This window comes from Desmodus rotundus, chromosome 4, assembly GCF_022682495.2.
Source record: "Desmodus rotundus isolate HL8 chromosome 4, HLdesRot8A.1, whole genome shotgun sequence".
NCBI lineage: Eukaryota > Metazoa > Chordata > Mammalia > Chiroptera > Phyllostomidae > Desmodus > Desmodus rotundus.
This window is the reverse complement of record NC_071390.1, coordinates 78,720,738-78,740,324: the sequence shown is the minus strand read 5'-3', so window position 1 is coordinate 78,740,324 and position 19,587 is coordinate 78,720,738. Positions and strand designations below refer to the sequence as shown.

At 40.4% G+C, this 19,587-nt stretch overlaps 1 long non-coding RNA gene across 1 annotated transcript; it reads left to right on the top strand.

The window, feature by feature from the left end:
* Positions 1-7,384: 7,384 nt before the first annotated feature.
* On the top strand, positions 7,385-10,978 carry LOC128780701 (uncharacterized). The gene is made up of 2 exons (XR_008426697.1): positions 7,385-8,840; positions 9,250-10,978. It is a non-coding gene; the product is annotated as an uncharacterized lncRNA (long non-coding RNA).
* Positions 10,979-19,587: the final 8,609 nt, after the last annotated feature.

The window sequence follows — 19,587 nt, the reverse complement described above, 5'->3', positions numbered from 1 at the left end:
GGCAATGCAAGTAAATGAATGTGGACCTAGATTTCTGACCTAAACCTTAGGACCATGAGTACGCCTCCTCCATGTTCTCTTTTCCTTCTTGCCATTTTGGCGCTGAAGGCCTTGGCCATATAGAAAAAAAGGCCCTGGAGGGGTGGAGCATCATATTAGAAGGAATCTGAGTCCCTGACGGCCTGCATGGAGCAGCACTTAGACTTTTGCTTTAACAACTGTATTATTATTGAGTCTCTTTGTTATCCTGGCTTTGCCTTTCCTCAAATAATATAGAACCCAGTGGTTTGAGCTGAGCTTTGAGGACAGAGTACCTGCTGGCTAATAATGATAGAGTAGAATTCAGTCTGAGGCTTGCTGTTAGAGTAACATGTCAACTCTTAGTGAATTTAGAGTGCAACAACATGAAGCCCTCACCTACCTCTAACTACCAAAGACCTTTAACATCTCCAAGCAAAAATCTAACAGTTGTCAACACACGATTACACTTAGATCAGCTTGCAACATGCCCTTCCTGAGCTCTTGAGAGATAGGGAGATAGTAAGAATTAACTCCATTATCTGGCTTGGGCAGCTGGGGAGCAGGTTAACATTTGCTAGGAGAAAGGGAAAGAAGTTCAGTTTTGGATATGTTAACTTTAAGGTGATTGCAAGGTTTCCAGAAGGATCCAGAGTGGGATATTCAGTCCTAGAAATTAGAAGGAAATCTGGTTTGGTAATAAAGGTTTGGAAATCATCCACTTAAGAAGATAACCCTAGAAGAGAGTAAAAAGTGAGTAGTAGGTCAGCCCTGGCTAGTGTAGCTCAGTGGATTGAGTGCCAGCCTGCCAACCAAAGAGTTACCTGGTTCAATTCCCAGTCAGGGAACATGCCCAGGCTGCAGGCCAGGTCACCAGTAGAGGGTGTGTGAGAGGCAACCACACACTGATGTTTCTTTCCCTCTCTTTCTCCCTCCCTTTCTCTAAAAATAAATAAATAAAATATTTTTTAAAATTAATAATCAAAATAAAAAATAATTTAAAAAAGAAATTATCTAGATAAACAACTATTATCAATTAATTTAATTTAATGTTAACTCAAGATTTTAAGTTACCTGAGGATGTTGGAAATTGTGTCTAAGCTGACGTACTACAAAACATAAATACTGCTATGAAAACATTTTTCAGAATCATCATTCAATTGAGTTAAACAAAATTTACATTTTCCATAACTTTAAATGCTGTGCAGCAGTAATATTAGTTCATTTGATCTGTAAACCAACATGAAAAGGTTAGAAAGTTCATGAGAAAAATATTCCAAAATTTCCATACCAGTAAAATCAAGGGAAAGACATGTAGTTATTGCTTATTTTTTAAACCAAAATTATTGAGCCAGTACAATTTTTGTAAAGATTTTATCTTGACTATGTAAACTTGGATTTTTATATTAAAGTGTTTATGAGAAAAAAAGCAAACAAACAAACAGAAAGCAAGCACTTAGTGAATGGGGGAAGAAGAGGAGCCTGCAGAGAAGATGGAAGGTGGTAAAGTAGTAGAAAGTAAGCAGAAGAGTATTTCCTGGCAGCCAAAGAGGGCACTTGTCAAGAATGACAGCAGTTAATAGTTCCAGATGCCAGAATGTGGTCATACAAATTAAGGGCTGGAAGGTATCCTCTGAATATTCATAGTATGGTGGCAACAAGAGCCAGAGTCTGGTAGATTTAAGGTCAGAGTTAAGGAAAGAAATAGAGGCAACTTTTTAAGAATTTTGGCTCTGAATATGAGGCAAAGAAATAGGACAAAATTTGACTGTGGAGGTCCAATCTAAAGAAGTTTTTATTTTTTTGCTGAGCTTGAATGAGAGATATTTGAATATATGTAAAAAGTGATGAGAAGAACACAAGAGAAAATTAAGAGGAGAAGATGGTTGAGAGGAGAGATGACTGAGGTCCCTGAGAGATCAGGGGTGGAAGCACAGGTGGAGGAATTAATTTTTGCAACTCAAAATGGAAGCCAGCTCTCAGATGGATGCTCATGCTCATTTTGGCGACATGAATGTCCTCTAATTTCATTTCACATCAACCAAGTGCTCAGAGCTCACTCCTTTTACAGTTTCTAGGAGAAAAAAAAAATCTAGTAAACCAGGCATTTCATAATTGTTGTGGAATTTGCTTAGAATTTGGAGGATCCATGGAAAACGGTCCATTGTGCAATGACCTGCACAATAACATCCTTGCATCTGCTTAATTAACCCGGACAGGAAGAGTACCTGTGCTAAGCTCTGCTTCGGAGAGTATGCTCTGACTGGCCCCTCAATTAACAATGCTCTTCACCTGAGGAGACACAGGGAGATAAGGACTCCACGTCTCCTGATCTCAAAACAGATGTGAAAATGTTATAAAAACAGGAGTGACACTTCTTTCAATACCTATTTGGTTCCTGTTTATTTTTCTCTTCCAGGAAAGTCCTCTCTCATGAAATTCTAATGCTTTGTATAGATTATTCAGAATTTCCTGGACCTCCTCCTTGAAATTTCCTGGACCTCATCCTTGAAGATTTTTTTGGCTTTTTCAATGGCAAATTCTATGTAAGGCCTGTGGTGGTGAAATCAGAGCCAGGTCTCACAGGGGGCCTCTGCTCCACCACACTGGACATTCGCAGCTGTTCTTGCCAAATCTCACATTGGTGATCTTTAAAATCCATTAAGTGAGGTCCCAGATCCTTTGCTACTCAAGCCATAATCCCCAGGGCAGGTTATACCTTGGATTTCTCAACTCTAAGTGTCTTTGTAGTCAGGGCAGGGGCAGAGTCGGAGGTTTCTTTCTAAATTCTTAGGAAACTGTCATAGCAAAACATTCAATTGCAGTTGATTTAGCCAAATAGTGCAAACAGAACAAGTCAGCTCTTCCTGAAATCTAGTAGATCTGAGGCAGCCATTTTCCTTATATGATGTCTATAGATAAAGCTCTGAAACCAACCCTCAGCCATGGGCCTTGGTATGTCCACACTGTTGTTGTTTTGGGGTGTTTTTTTTTAATAATTTATGTTTAGTGGGGAAATGGTGGAAGTTCGTGGGGCAGAGACTATAGGCTGATGAAGTTTTATGAAGCTGAACACACTGATTTGAAGGTCTATGGACTTTACACACACTGTCCCAAAAGCCCTCCTCCTTTGTCTCAGAGCATGCCGGCTCAGCATAGAGGAATTCCACTCATTAATGATTAACTCAGGATCCTTGGCTCTAAGAAGCAAACTCTACTCTTTCCTTGCTCTTAGTTCTTTTCACATTATGCTGGGAAACAAAGGGAGTCATGAAAATTGTATGATTCTATGTATGTGAAATTCTAGAATCTGCAAAACTAATCAATAGTAATAGAAATCAGGTCAGTGGTCTCCTGGGATGGATTAGGGAGGACTGACTACAATGAGGCACAAGGGAACTTTTGAGGTTGTTGAAAATGTTCTGTGTCATGACAGCTGTATACATTTGTCAAAGTTCATCTGTTTACTTAAATGTATGGGTTTAACGGTATGTAAATTATATCTCAATAAATTTGGAGTCTTTTTAAATGCCTTTAAAACTTTTCACAAGAATCATATCCTTCTAAAGACTGAGCTTCCAGACAATTGTCTTTCAATTCAGGGTCACACTTAAATTTGCTCCTATTCCATCTTTTGTGCGTGCCCTTTGATAGCTGAGGTTACTAGAGAATTTACTAGGCTGCCAAGTGTGTCTCTTTAGATAACTCCCTTTTCTTCCTATCCAACATCAGCTGTGGTTGCAAGATCCAGAATTTATTTTGAAGCACTTCTCCCAAACACTTCTCATCTTGGGGATCTCTGTCCAGAGAATCCTACCATTTATCCAAAACTTTCTACCTGTCTTACCAAAGTCTCAAATATATACCTAATCACATCCAACTCTCCCTAACTATCATGAACCCTAGAAACCTGATCATATTTTTCTCATGAGTTCATGTTGCTTCCACTTCTCTGGCCAGTTCCTTCTTGTGGCAGCATTGGAACTTACTTCCTCTACCATCCAAGAAAATGTCCACTTAAAAAAATTTCTGGCCCCTGGAGCATGGAAATTTTAGACAAAAAGAATCTTAGAAGTCAGTAACAACCTCTTCACTTGTTATATGACACATTTAAGGTCTTAAGGGCAGAAGTATTTGGAGTCAATATTGAGGCTATGGTGGGCAAAGTGCACAGGGAGAGGTCAGATCTTACAGGATCAATATTGATTCCAAATACCTCTGCCCTTAAGACCTTAAATATATATAATATTTATATTATATTTATAACATTTCTATAATATAAAATATATGGATATATTCAACCACAGATACATAACATATATATACACATAGAGGTAGATAATTCCTAGAAGAATTTTTTTTAAGATTTTATTTATTTATTTTGAGAGAAGGGGAAAGAAGGGAGAAAGAGAGGGAGAGAAATATATCAATGTGTGGTTGCCTCTTGAATGCCCCCTACTGGGGACCTGACCTATAAACCAGACATGTGCCCTGAGTGGGAATTGAACTGATGACCCTTTGGTTCGCAGGCCAGCACTCAATACCCTGCTCCACACCAGCAAGAGCAAAGAATTTTTATTTTTTATGAATAACAATTTATTGAGTACTTCTAAATATATACATCTCCATTTTATTGTACATAATTTAAAGTCCTGCTTCTCAAATTAGAGTAACTACAGCCCCAGGGTTATGCAGTAGAAGGCTATGGTGGGCAAGTGCACAGGAGAGGCCAGATCTCACAGGAATGATTTGAAGTGATGGGATGCAGTATAAAAACATTTTTTGTATTGAAACAACTACAAACATCTTAGTGAAATAAAATAGAAAATAAATCCATGCTTTTTTTAAATCAAATATGTGGCTTCAAAGAAATTCTGAACTTACATATATCTTTATATTCACCAACTTTAAAATAAAATTTAGCATTTCTTCTGATGATCAATGTAGGCAATAAACCCCAGTAATTTTAACAGAACCCATGACATTTTCACAGGTAGGAATCATAGATATTTTCAAACCCAGTTCAGTTTTTAGAAGTATCCGGAATTATCACTTCATTCACCACTACTTCAAAAGTCCTGAGGTTTTTAGCAGTCTTCTTATGTATAAATGCTCTAGAGCAACTATGAGCTTAGATGTCACGTATACCACATGGTTGCTCATGGTTGCCTCTCTGCTACTTCATATCTACAAAATTCTCTCTCCACTTCTTGAAGAGAAGGCTGAGAACATCTGAAAACACTTAAGATTCTTTCAAAACTTATTTTTATCAAAATAGCATCCAAGTTGAACATGAATTAACAATCATTTTCTTTTTTCATATAAGTTGTGTTAAAGATGTTGATCTATTGATCTTTGGACAAAATACTTATTTCAAATAAAATTGTATTTTAAAATCTTGGATAATTCTGGTGTTCCTTGCAAGAAGCCTCCTGTATTTGTTCTGTAAAATGAAATATGCAAGCTGTCATTTCATTTGCAACAAGATATTTTTGTGAAACAGTATTCTTAACCCTTGTAATAATCAAAACTAACAATCAGTCCTGGCCAGTGTGGCTCAGTTGGTTGGAGCGTTGTCCTGTAAACCAAACGGTCGATGGTTCAATTCCCAGTCAGGACACATGCCTGAGTTGTGGGTTCATCCCGCAGTTGGGACGCATACAAGTGGCAGCTTATGAATGTTTCTCTCTCACATCCACGTTTCTTTCCCTCTCTCTCTCCCTCCTTTCCCTTCTCTCTAGAATCAATAAGCATGTCCTTGGGTGAGGATTAAAAAAAGAAGAAAAACTATCAAAATGGACTGCGTGTCTGTTATGACATGCATATCCCCTTGTTGTTTTAAAATGTGGATTTTATTATTATTTAGGTATGGCAAAGACAATGGATCAGGAGACGATTGCCATTGACAAGATATTTGGTTACTGTATTCATCTGCTCAGGTTGCTATAACAAAACACCACAGACTATGTGGTATAAGCAGTACAAAATTTATTTCTCACAGTTCTGGAGCTTGGAAGTCCATGTTCAAGGTGCCAGCAGGGCTGGTGTCTGGTGAGAGCTCTCCCCTTGGGGTATAGACAATCACCTCCTCACTGCGCACTCACACAGCCTTACCACCTTACTTCCTTAGAGGCCCGATCTCCAAATACAGGAACACTAGGGGTTAGGGCTTCAACATATGAATTTGGGGGGCACAAACATTCAGTCCATAACAGTTATGCTCACAGATCCCATGGGGTGTGGGTAGGGTGACAAGGGAAGGACTGGAGTCAGTCAGGAGGCAGAGAGGGTGAGGGGAAAACTTGGACAAAGCCTTCTCTGGTGTCCTCAGGTACTGCAAGTTTAGGATTGGCCAGTTTGAATAAACACAGTGAGCTCTGGGGTAGGGGCTGACCCTCTTTGTCTGGGGGCTGGCCCTGTGGTGATTAGGGCTGGAGGACTGTGGCCTTGAGTATCAGAGTCCAATAGAGGAAGTGATTGGGTATGGGCTGTGGACAATTGGTTTGTTATGACAGGCATATAATTTATTATCTCTTGGAATGGACTAGCCTCTCCAGGGTCAGCAGGGCCCCAGATGCCAAAGCATTAAATACAGAAACCAGAAGATAAAAAAACAAATACAGAAACTCGTGGTTATTACACTTGTCAAAGTTTGTTTTACTTTTTAATGTTCTTATTCAAGCTAAGGAACAATGGCCTTCACACTAATGTGACTTAAAAAGCACAAGCTAACTTTAACTTGCATGTTTTTTCAACATACTTTCTCATTGCAATGTATCACATGTCTATTCCGAATTAGTTATTTATTGCTGTATAACAAGTTTCCCCCAAACTAGTGACTGAAAACAACAGACACTTATTATTTTATAGTATCTGTGGTCAGGAATTCAGGCAGCTTAGGCAGATGGTTCTGGATCAGGTTCTCTCACGAGGCCCTACTTAAGGTATCAGCCAGGGCCTCAGTCCTCTCCAGGATGACAGAGAAGAATCAGCTCCCAAGCTCACTTACCCGGTTTTGGGCAGGCCTCAGTTCCTGGCCACGTGGCCCTCTCCACAGAGCTGCTATAGCACAAGGCAGCTGGCTTCCTGTGGCGTGAGTAATGACAGAGAGAAAGACAGAGAGAGCCCAAGCAGCCAGTCTTTTTTAACCTAATCTCTAAAGTGACATCCTATAATTTCTGCCATAATCCATTCATTAGAAGTGAGTGACTAGGTCCAGCACAAACCCAAGCAGAGGGAATTACACAAGTGTGTAAATACCAGGATCATTGGAGATGGGGGGGTAGGTCACATTCAACACTGCCTATCACAACTGATAGATACGTTTCTTTTTTTAAAAGATTTTATTTATTTATTTTTAGACAGAAGGGAAGGGAGGGAGAAAGAGAGAGAGAAATATTGATGATTGAGAGAAACATCAATTAGTTACCTCTCACATGCACCCCAACTGGGAAGAGTCCCACAACCCAGGCATGTGCCCTGACTGGGAACGGAGCCTGCAACTTTTCACTTTGAAGGACAATGCTCAGCCAACCAACTGAGCCACACCAGTCAGAGCTGACAACTGTATTTCAATACAATTGCTTTTCTTTGCATTCTATGTTTCTGTTTGTTTTTTGCATTTAAAACATTATTCTAAGAGGGGGTCTGAAGGCTTCTCAGCTAAAGAGAACACAGATAGGTTAAGAATCCCAGCTCTAGTGCTAGACAGGTCTGAATTCAAACCCTGCCTCACCTAGCAGCCATGTAGACCTTGGGCAATTACTTCACCTTTGCAAGCATTGGTTAGCATGTCTCACAGATGTGTTGTAGAGATTAAAGGAGATCATGCATATAAAACATTAATGTTCTGAGTAATAGTGTATTGGGCACAAAAATCAGAGCAGTGGTTTTTGCTGGGATAGAAGGGAGATTGACTGGAAAGTGACATGAGAAAATTTTCTGTGGCAATGGAAATGTTCTGTATCTTAACTGGTGTGTACTTTGCATAGGTTTATATATTTGATAATATGTAAGATTTATGCATTTGACTATAGCTACATAATTATATTTCAATAAAATTTAAACTTGACCTAAAGGGAAAAGAAACATTAACATTCTGCCAGGTTATTTTAAGCACCCAATAAATGGTAACTAATACCAATATAGAAGAGAATGTGCCTGAATTTCACACATATGCATAGTTTTCCATTTCATGTAATTGCAAAGCCCAGGAATGGTTGGGTGTTATATTCTTTCCCCCTGCTGAATACCTTAAATACCTTAAGGAAAGTACCTATGGGATGATGCCCAATGTGTCTGTACCTGCTCCCTCACCAAAAAGCACCATATAAAGTAGCAAGTATTATTGTACCCAGAAGTATTTACACAAGTGAAATCAGCATAAGGACCAAATTCTGGGTTCATATGGGAGAGGACATATAACTCAAAATGTCTCACACTGACAGAATCTCAAGCCTGACTGACAATCAGCAGAACACCTCCCAGGCAGGACATAGGTAAATAGTGAAAGCTGAACTAGAGGAAGAGTAAAACCCCTTTTAATCTTTCCAAGTAAGTGTTCCTTTCTGCCAATGCATTTCAAGATGTAAGAGTCAGGGAAGGGACCGAAATTACCCTACTTTTGTGTGATCTGTTTGTGAAATTCTTTTAACAGAGGGATGCAGTTTTCAGGGATCCAGTAACAAATCAGAGACGTGGTGGAGTCAGGAATGGTTTGCTGCCTCCATTTGTTTGTTCCTGTGAGTCTGAAGACCAGGAAGATGGGACGTGGAAAAGATGGGCCAGCATCTTGCATTTTCTGACCTGGAGCCTGGACACAGGTAGAAATGGCCAGTTCAGCTTCATCAGAGAAAGTGTCTGTCCCAACTGGTGTCCCTTGCCTGGTGTAGCCATGACTCCCCAGCACACACACAGCGTGTTACAAAGAGAGGCAGCATCTGTCGCCAGCCACAGAGACGTAAACACACGAACATGTTAGTTTGATTTCCCAGATACCATGACAGGAAACCAAAACCACTTTGTTCCTTTCCATTCCACCCTCCTCCCCTGTAAGTTCATTCTCCATTCCCAGACAAATTTTTCCAAAACCATACCAGAGAATTTGATTCAGAGTACCTTGATTAGCACTGGAGTTAAAATTAAGCCACTCAGGCAAAGGGTATATGGGATCTCTCTGTATTATTTCTTACAGTGGCACATGAATTTACAATTATCTCAATTTTTTTAAAGGTGTACTGTGACAAGAAGAAAGAAATAAACCCCACGCCTCCACAAAAAAAAGCCCAACTGAAAATCAACTTTTTGGCTAGACAAACTTCCCCACTCAAGTGGTACCTATATATAGATGTCATTTGGCACTTAGTGGATGGCCATGAAACAGAAAATGACAGCTGTTTCTGTCTTCTCCTTTCCCTTTACCAAAATCAACAAGTTCCTTAACAGCACCGGTAAGCATATATATGTCTGGCTGTACAAACAGGAACTGGTGAGAATTGTTTGCTCCAGAGAGGAGAACCAGAAAGCACCTGGGAGAGAGAGGAAGACACACCATTTATGACAGATCCTTTTGGACTTTTGGATTTTATATATATTGTGTGTGTATTACTTAGTCCAAAAGTATGATTCTCCAAATCTTACATACCTTTTAAAGGTCTGACACAAACATAATCTTCTCTATGAGCTTCTCCCATCCAACCAGTTGGAATTCATCCCTTCTTGTGTGTTCCATTGAGCAGTGGTTCTCTGTTGAAAAACCTGACAGCTTTCTAAAAACATACCAATGCTCAGCCCCCTTTCTGACTCCAGGCCAACTAATTGAGAACCTCGGAGGGGAGGTGGGCAATATGAGTGCTTTTAAGAAACTTCTCTGGTAATGAAAATGTGTACTCGGGATTCAGAACTTCTGCACTGGCACTTTATGAAGCCACAACTCAAGCCATCGCCCTAAAAGTAAACACTGAATAACTGATTACAATTTTTTTAAATGTGTTTACACCTTTTATATCATTTTGTCTTCAGAACAATTCTGTGAGCTGGGCATCACTGCCCAGAAGAGGACAGGTAGTTGAAGTTCTAGGAGTTACCAAAGGTCCCTTGAGCTTTGTAGTTCTGCTTCTCTTTGTGTTTGGCCATCCCCCCCTGAGAAGAAAACCAATTTTATACCACCCACCCATATCTTAGCACAGCCCTTTACACACAGGTGGGGTTCAACCACAATTTATCAGCAAAGTGAAAAATGAGTAGTCCAGCAGGGCAGCAGGAAGAGATCCTGGGTGGCTTACCCTCCTGAGAGGGTTTCCACATTATGAGTAAGAGTTTATTTCCCTTATCTCTAACTGCTTGTTTACCCCTATCAAAATCATATCAGTTGCATGTTCAAAATACAGGTTCCCAGGCCCCATGTTTACAGAACCAGGATCTCTGGAATGACATTCAGGGTAACCTATTTTTGCTTTTTGTATTTTGTGTGTGTGGTAATAAAACATACACAACATCAAGTTCACCATCTTAACCATTTTTAAATGTACAATTGAGTGTGGCATTAAATACGTTCACATTGTTCTGCAGCCATCATCACCATCCATCTTCAGAACTTTTCATCCTCTCAAACTGAAAACCTGTATCAATTAAACAGTAACTCCCATTACCCTCTCTCCAAGTACCTGGCAACCTGCATTTTACTTTCTTGTGTCTGGATTTGACCACATTAGACACCTCACATAAGTGGAATCATGCAGTATTTGCTTTTTTCTGACTGGCTTAATTCACTTAACATAATGTCTTCAGGGTTCATCCACACTGTACCACATAAGAGGATTTCTTTTTTTAAGACTGAATAATATTTTATTTTATGCATATGCCACCTTTTGCTTACACGTTCATCCATTGAAGGCCATCTAGGTTGCTTCCACTTCTTGGCTATTGTGAATAATCTACAATAAATATGGATATGAAAATATCTCTTTGAGATCCTGTTTCCTTTTTTTTTAATTACTTTATTGTGGCTCAATTACAGTTGTCTGCATTTTCTCCCCACCCCAACCAAATCCACCTTCCTCCTTTGCTTCCACTCTCCCCCTTGGTTTTGTCCATGTATCCTTTACAGTAGTTCCTGAAAACCCTTCTGCCCACTGTCCCCTCTCACCTCCAGTCTGGCTGTTGTCAGATTGTTCTTAAGAGATCCTGTTTTCAATTTTTAAAAATATGTATACCCAGATTACCAGCCACTATGGATGCATAGGTAGATACCCCTTGCCTCCTCAAACAACCAAAAGAAGGAAAACAATAAATTTAAAAACAAAAATAACCAAAACTGCCAGAAAATCGGACTGTGTGGAAGTCTGACAACCAAGGAGTTAAAGAAGAAACATTCATTCAGATTGGTAGGAGGGGGAGATGGGCACACAGCAAGGCAGTGACTGGCAGAGTGGGCGGTCCCACATTTGTGTGCAGATAAATTGGGAGGAACAACTGGGGAGCGAGAAAGACAACACAACCCAGGGTTCCAACACAGAGAAATAAAGCCTCAAAACCTCTGGCTGTAAAAATCTATGAGGGTGTCGGCAGTAGGAGAAACTCCCAGCCTCACAGGAGAGTTTGTTGGAGAAACTCACAGGGTCCTAGAATGTACACAAACCCACCCACCTGGGGATCAGCACCAGAAGGGCCCAACCTGCTTGTGGGTAGTGGGACAAGTGACTGACAGCGGGGCAAATACTGAGCAAGCAGCATTGTCCCCTCTCAGACCCCTCCCCCACATACAGTGCCACAAAGAAGCCACACAGGTGCCCTGCCCTGGTAGAATAGCTAAGGCTCTGCCCCTTACAACATAACAGGAGCACCAAGACAAGAAATATGAACCAAATGAAAGAACAGATCAAAGCTCCAAATATAGAACAAAGCAATGAAGAGATAGCCAACCTATCAGATGCACAGTTCAAAACACTGGTAACCAGGATGCTCACAGAAATGGTTGAGTATGGTCACAAAATAGAGGAAAAAGTGAAGGCTATGCAAGTGAAACCTTGTAGGCCAGAAGGGGCTGGAAAGAAGTATTCAAAGTCATAAAAGACAAGGACCTACATCCAAGATTACTCTATCCAGCAAAGCTCTTTTAGAATGGAAGGGCAGATAAAGTGCTTCCCAGATAAAGTCAAGTTAAAGGAGTTCATCATACCAAGCCCTTATAATATGAAATGTTAAAGGGACTTATGTAAGAAGAAGAAAAAGATCAAAACTATGAACAGTAAAATGACAACAAACTCATAACTATCAACAACTGAACCTAAAAACACAAAGGCAAAAACAAAACAAACTAAACAAACAACCAGAACAGGAACAGAACCACAGAAATGGAGGTCACATGGAGGGTTATCAGCAGGGAGCGGGTGTGGGGAGAATGGGGGGAAAGTTACAGGGAATAAGAAGCATAAGTGGTAGGCATAAAATAGACAGGGGGAGGTTGAGAATAGTATGGGAAATGTAGAAGCCAAAGAACTTATATATACAACCCACGGACATGAACTAAGATGGGAGAAATGCTGGTGCGGGGGATGCTGTGAGGAGGGAAATAAAGGGGAGAGAAAAATGGGACAACTGTAATAGCATAATCAGTAAAATATATTTTTTAAAAAATATGTATACCCAAAAGTAGGATTGCTGGATGATATAGTAACTCTATTTGTAATTTTTTGAGGAACCTCCATACTGTTTTTCATAGTGACTGAATCATTCCTCTTACATTCTCGCCAACAATATGCAAGTGTTCCAGTTTTCCACATCCTTGTCAGCACCAGTTATTTATTTATTTATTCCTTCCTTCTTTACTTTCTTCCTTCCTTTCTTTTTCTTCTTTCTTTCTTTCTTTCTTTCTTTAATTATTTTTTAATTTTAATTTTTTATTGTTATTCAATTACAGTTGTGTGCCTTTTCTCCCCACCCCTCCACCCAACCCCAGCTGAACCCTGCTCCCTCCCCCACCACCACCCTCCCCCTTGATTTTGTCCATGTGTCCTTTATAGTAGTTCCTGTAATCCCCTCTTCTCACTGTCCTCTCCCCACTCCCCCCTGACCATTGTTAGATTGTTCTTAACTTCAATGTCTCTGGTTATATTTTGTTTCCTTTTTTCTTCTATTTATTATGTTCCAGTTAAAGGTGAGATCATATGGTATTTGTCCCTCACCATCTGGCTTATTTCACTTAGCATAATGCTCTCCAGTTCCATCCATGCTCTTGCAAAGGGTGTAAGCTCCTTTTTTCTCTCTGCTGCATACTATCCCATTGTGTAAATATACCATAGTTTTTGGATCCACTCGTTTGCTCATGGGCACTTAGGTTCCTTCCAGTACTTGGCTATTGTAAATTGTGCTATGAACATTGGGGTGCATAGGTTCTTTTGGATTGGAGTTTCAGGGTTCTTAGGGTATAATCCCAGCAGCGTAACTGCTGGGTCAAAGGGCAGTTCCATTTTTAGTTTTCTGAGGAAACTCCATACTGTTTCCCACAGTGGCCTCACCAGTCTGCATTCCCACCAACAGTGCACTAGGGTTCCCTTTTATCCTCATCCTCTCCAACATTTGTTTGTGGATTTGTTTATGTTGGCCACTCTGACCAGTGTGAGATGGAACCTCATTGTGGTTTTAATTTGCATCTCTCTGATGGCTAGTGATGCTGAGCATCTTTTCATATATCTCTGGGCCCTCTGTATGTTTTCCTTGGAGAAGTGTCTGTTCAAGTCCTTTGCCCATTTTTTAATTGGGTTGTTTGTCTTCCTGGAGTGGAGTCGTGTGAGTTCTTTATATATTTTGGAGATCAGGCCCTTGTCTGAGGTATCATTGGCAAATATGTTTTCCCATACTGTTGGTTCTCTTTTCATTTTCATGCTGTTTTCTTTAGCCCTGCAGAAGCTTTTTATTTTGATGAGGTCCCATTTGTTTATTCTTTCCTTTATGTCCCTTGCTTTAGGGGACATGTCTGTGAGGATGTTGCTGTGTGGAATGTCTGAGATTTTCCTGCCAATGTTTTCCTCGAAGACTTTTATGGCGTTATGACTTATATTTAAGTCTTTTATCCATCCTGAGTTTATTTTTGTGTATGGCGTAAGTTGGTGATCGAGTTTCATTTTTTTTTGCATGTAGCTGTCCAGATCTCCCAACACCATCTGTTGAAGAGGCTGTTTTTGCTCCATTTTATGCTCCTGCCTCCTTTGTCAAATATTAAATGACCATAAGATTTGGGTTTCTTTCTGTTTCATTGGTCTATGTGCCTGTTTTTATGCCAGTACCAGGCTGTTTTGATGACAGTGGACTTGTAATACAGTTTGATATCAGGTATTGTTATCCCTCCTGCTTTGTTCTTCTTTCTCAAAATTGCTGCAGCTATTCAGGGTCATTTATGGTTCCATATAAATTTCTGAAATGTTTGTTCTATATCTGTGAAATATGTCATGGGTACTCTAATAGGGATTGCATTGAATCTATAAATGGCTTTGGGTAGTATGGCCATTTTGATAATGTTGATTCTTCCAATCCATGAACATGGTACATGCTTCCATTTGTTTGTGTCTTCCTTAATTTCTTTCTTCAGTGTTGTGTAGTTTTCTAAGTACAGGTCTTTTACCTGCTTGGTTAGGTTGATTCCTAGGTACTTTATTTTTCTTGTTGCTATATCAAATGGGATTTTTTTCCTGATTTCTGTTTCTGCAGTTTCATTGTTGGTATACAGGAATGCCTTTGATTTCTGAGTATTGACTTTGTATCCAGCTGTTTTGCCAAATTCATTTATTAGGTCGAGTAGTTTTTTGGTGGAGTCTATAGGATTTTCCATGTACACTATCATGTCATCTGCAAACAGTGACAGTTTCATTTCCTCATTTCCCATTTGGATGCCTTTTATTGCTTTTTCTTGTCTGATTGCTGTGGCTAGGACTTCCAGTACTATGTTGAGTAGAGGTGGTGAGAGAGGGCATCCTTGTCTTGTTCCTGATCTTAGTGGGAAAGCTCTAAGTTTTTGTCCATTGGGTAGGATGTTGGCTGTAGGTCTCTCATACATGGCCTTTATTATGTTGAGGAATGCTCCTTTTATTCCCACTTTGCTGAGTGTTTATATCAGAAATGTGTGCTGTATCTTATGAAATGCTTTTTCTGCATCTATTGAAATGATCATGTGATTTTTGTCTTTGCTGTTGTTGATGTGATGTATTATGTTTATTCATATGCGAATATTGTACCATTCTTGCATCCCTGGGATGAATCCCACTTGGTCATGGTGTATGATCTTTTTAATGTATTGCTGGATGTGGTTTGCCAATATTTTGTAGAGAATTTTAGCGTCTATGTTCATCAGAGATATTGGCCTGAAGTTTTCTTTCTTTGTTGTGTCTTTATCTGTTTTGTGGATTAGGATGATGTTGGCTTCATAAAAAGTTTGGGAGTCTTCCATCAGTTTGGATTTTTTTGAATAGTCTGTGAAGGATAGGGGTTAGCTCTTCTTTAAATGCTTTGTAGAATTCTCCTGTGAAACACTCTAGTCCACGGCTTTTGTGTGTTGGGAGTTTTTTGATGACTGCTTCAATTTCGTCTGTGCCTATTGGTCTGTTCAGGTTTTCTGCTTCTTCTTCATTCAGTTTTGGAAGATTATATTTTTCTAGAAATGTGTCCATTTCACCTAGGTTTTCAAATTTCTTGGCATACAGTTCTTCATAGTAATTTCTTACAATCCTTTGTATTTCTGTGGGATCAGTTGTAATCTCTCCTCTTTCATTTCTAATTCTGTTTATTTGGATCCTCTCTCTTTTTTTCTTGATGAGCCTACTTAAAGGCTTGTCGATTTTGTTTATCTTTTCAAAGAACCAGCTCCTGGATTCATTGATCTTTAGAATTGTGCTTTTAGTCTCTATGACATTTAACTCTGCTCTGATCTTGGTTATTTCCTTCCTTCTGCTTGCTCTGGGCTGTCTTTGTTGTTGTTCCTCCAGTTCTTGTAGGCGTAGGGTAGGTTGTTTGTTTGAACTGTTTCTATCTTCTTAAAGTAGGCCTGTATTGCTATGAACTTCCCTCTCAGGACTGCCTTTGCTGTGACCCATAGGTTTTGGGTTGTGGTGAGTTTATTTTCATTTGTTTCAAGAAAGTTTTTGATTTCTTCCCTAATCTCATTCTTGACCCATTCATTGTTGAATAGCATGCTATTCAGTGTCCATGATTTTGAGTGTTTTGGGTTTTTTTCCTTTGGGGTTGGTTTCTAGTTTCAGTCCCTTGTGGTCAGAGAAAATGCTTGATATGATTTCAATTTTCTTGAATTTATTGAGGCTTGCTTTGTGTCCTATCATGTGGTCTATTTTTGAAAATGTTCCATATACACTTGAAAAGAATGTGTATTTTGCTTCTTTGGGATGAAAAGCTCTCTATATATCAGTTAAGTCCATTTCCTCTAGGGTATTGTTAAGTGATACAATATCCTTCTTGATATTTTGTTTGGAAGACCTGTCCATTTTTGACAGTGGGGTGTTAAAGTCCCCTACTATAATTGTGTTGCTGTCAATATCTTTCTTGAAGTCCTCCAAGATTTTCTTTATGTATTTGGGTGCTCCTATGTTGGGTGCATATATATTTACAATGTTTCTGTCTCCTTGGTGGCTTTTTCCTTTGAGTGTTATGAAGTGACCTTCTGGGTTTCTTTTTATGGCCCTTCTTTTGAAGTCTATTTTGTCTGATATGAGTATTGCTAACCTGCTTTTTTTTTTCCTGTCCGTTTGCTTGGAAAATTTGTTTCCAGCCCTTCACTTTCAGTCTGTGTAGGTCTTTTGTCCTGAGGTGGGTCTCTTGTAGGCAGCATATGTGTGGGTCATGTTTTCTTATCCATTCAGCTATTCTATGTCTTTTGATTGGATCATTTAATCCATTTACGTTTAAGGTTATTATCAATAGGTAGTTATTCATTGCCACTTTTTCCGACCTGTGTTCCTCTCTCTCTCTCTTTTCCTTCCTTTCCTCGAAGCAGTCCCTTTAGCATCTCTTGCAGAGCTGGTTTGGTGGAAGTGTATTCCTTTACACTTCTTTTGTCTGGGAAATCCTTTATTTGGCCTTCTATCTTGATTGCGAGCCTTGCTGGGTAAAGTAGTCTTGGTTTCAGGCCTCTGGTTCTCATTACTTGGAACATTTTTTGCCATTCTCTTCTGGCTTGGAGCGTTTCCATTGAGAAGTCAGTTGCTAACTTTATTGGGGCTCCCTTGTTTGTTACTTCCTGATTCTCCCTCGCTGCCTTTAAGATCCTCCCTTTGTCTTGAATTTTGCCATTTTAATTATGATGTGTCTTGCAGTGGGCCTCTTTGGGTTCCTCTTGCTTGGGACTCTCTGCGTTTCGTGAATTTGGGTGACTTTTTCTCTCATCAGATTAGGGAAATTTTCCATCGTTACTTTTTCAAACAGGTTTTCTACCCCTTGCTCTTCTTCTTCTCCTTCTGGTACCCCTATTTTAAGGATATTGTTACGTTTCATGTTGTCCTGCATTTCCCTTAATCCCTCTTCATTCTTTCTGATTCTCTTTTCCTTTTCTTGATCTTTCTCCGTGTTTTTTTCTACTTTGTCCTCCAGCTCGCTGATCCGATCCTCTGCTTCATCAAGCCTGCTTTTGATTCCTTCTCCTGTGTTCTTCAATTCAAAAATTGTATTCTTCATTTCCTCTTGGCCCTTGTTGATAGTTTCTATTTCCTTTTTCATGTTGATATAGTTTGCACTGAGTTCATTGTAGTTTCCCTGTAGTTTCTGGTAGTTCTCTGTGAGCTCAGTGAGCTTCCTGATAACCATTGCTTTGAACTCAAAATCTGATAGTTGACATGCCTCTTTTTCAGTTAGCATTCTTTCTGAGGCTTCCTCCTTTCCTTTCATATGGGGATTGTTTCTTTGTCTTCCCATTGTTTGTGAGACTCTTTTTGTTAGCCTCTGCTTTTAAAATTGATCTATTCTGACTCCTTGGGTTTATGGTATGAACTTCTATGGTAGAATGCCAATGGGATTCAGTGGTACCGTCTGCTTAATCTCCTGTGCTCACTGGTCTTGAGCTGACGTTTATGGGTCTAACACGGTCTATATCTGGTCTTTTCAGCACTCCAGGTTTTATTCTCACTTGTGGGAAAAAGAGAAAGGAGGGAAAAAAAAGGAGAAGGGAAGGAGGGAAAAAGGGAATAGAAAAGGAAAGGAAGGAAAGAAGAAGGAATAAAGAAAGATCAGAGACAAGATAAGAAGGAATTTTAACAAAAATTAAAACAAAACAATAAATAAAAGAAGGCAGGAAGAAGGAATAAAAAAGGTAAAGGATGGAAGGATGAAGGAATAAAAGAAAGAAAGAAGGACCGAAAGGAAAAAGGAATTCAGGGGGAAAAGAGGGGGGGTGGAGTCTTCTGCTGGCTTTAAACCGGTCAGGTTAGTTCTGCTGGTCTTCCTGTCTGTGAAATGGGAGGGGGTGGTTGGAAGCATTGGTTTCACTTTTCTCCCTTCCTGAGCCACACTCTTCGCTGTTGTTCAGCCTCCAGTCCAGTTCCTCAGGGTCCTTCTGCTTCCCAGTAGGCCTTTACTTCACCAGTTGTGCTGTCCTTGAGTTGCACCAATTAGGGGCAACTCACACTCCCCCTTCCTGCTCTTTGCTGTCTTAGATGCTAGGGGCTCTTGGTGCTCCTTCAGGGTAGTTCAGCCCCCTACTGGGTCAAGTCTTTCCAGGGAATGCAGTCTCCCCTAGCCCTGCAGCTCCCCTCTGCTGGGCGTTCTGCCTTCATCCTAGAGAGCCAGTAGGCCCGGCAGGGCTCTGTGTGCAGGGGCTAGATAAGAGTTGGTCAGAAGTTGCTTTTAGGTGTGGTCACTCACAGGCAGCCAGGCCGTTGATCAGCGGGTCCGCGGCTTTGGGCCTGTGTGTGGGGCAGCTACCCTCTTCTCCCAGTGCGCACCCACCCGAGGTTTCAGGTGTGGGCCCCCAGTCCACTAATCTGGGTGCACACAACCAGGCTTCAGGTGAGAGCTGGGGCTGCTTATCCCGGTTCACAGTCCAGGGACTGAGGGAGGAGGGGCGCCAGAGGCGGTGACTGCTGCGGAGAGTTCTCTAACTAGCCGCTGAGTGCCTCTATTTTCTCTTTTTCTTTTTGAGAAATTCTTCCTATTCAAGCCCCTCTGGTCCAAACAAGCACCTGGCTGCTCACACAGCCCAGCCTGTCTCTCTCCCAAGAATCCTGCAGCAGACCCTGCGCCCGGGCCGGGGCTTCAGCCACCCTGGTCCCCGCACAGGTCCCAGGGACCTTATTGTCCTTAAGCACTCTTCTTACCGTCAGATCTTTCAATGTCCTCTATCTTTGGTCTCCGATCTTCATATATGCTGGAATACTGTTGGCTGTTCGCTCTGTTCCTCAGATCAGCTAGGTGTTTCACTGGTGCTGAGGGGAAGTGGACTCTGCTCCCACCTACCTGGCCGCCATCTTCCCCCCTGAATCTCTTCTTTCTTTTTTTGATTGCAGCCATTCTAGTGATGTGAAATAATATCTTATTTGGCTTATATTTGCATTTCCTTAATGATTAATGATGTAG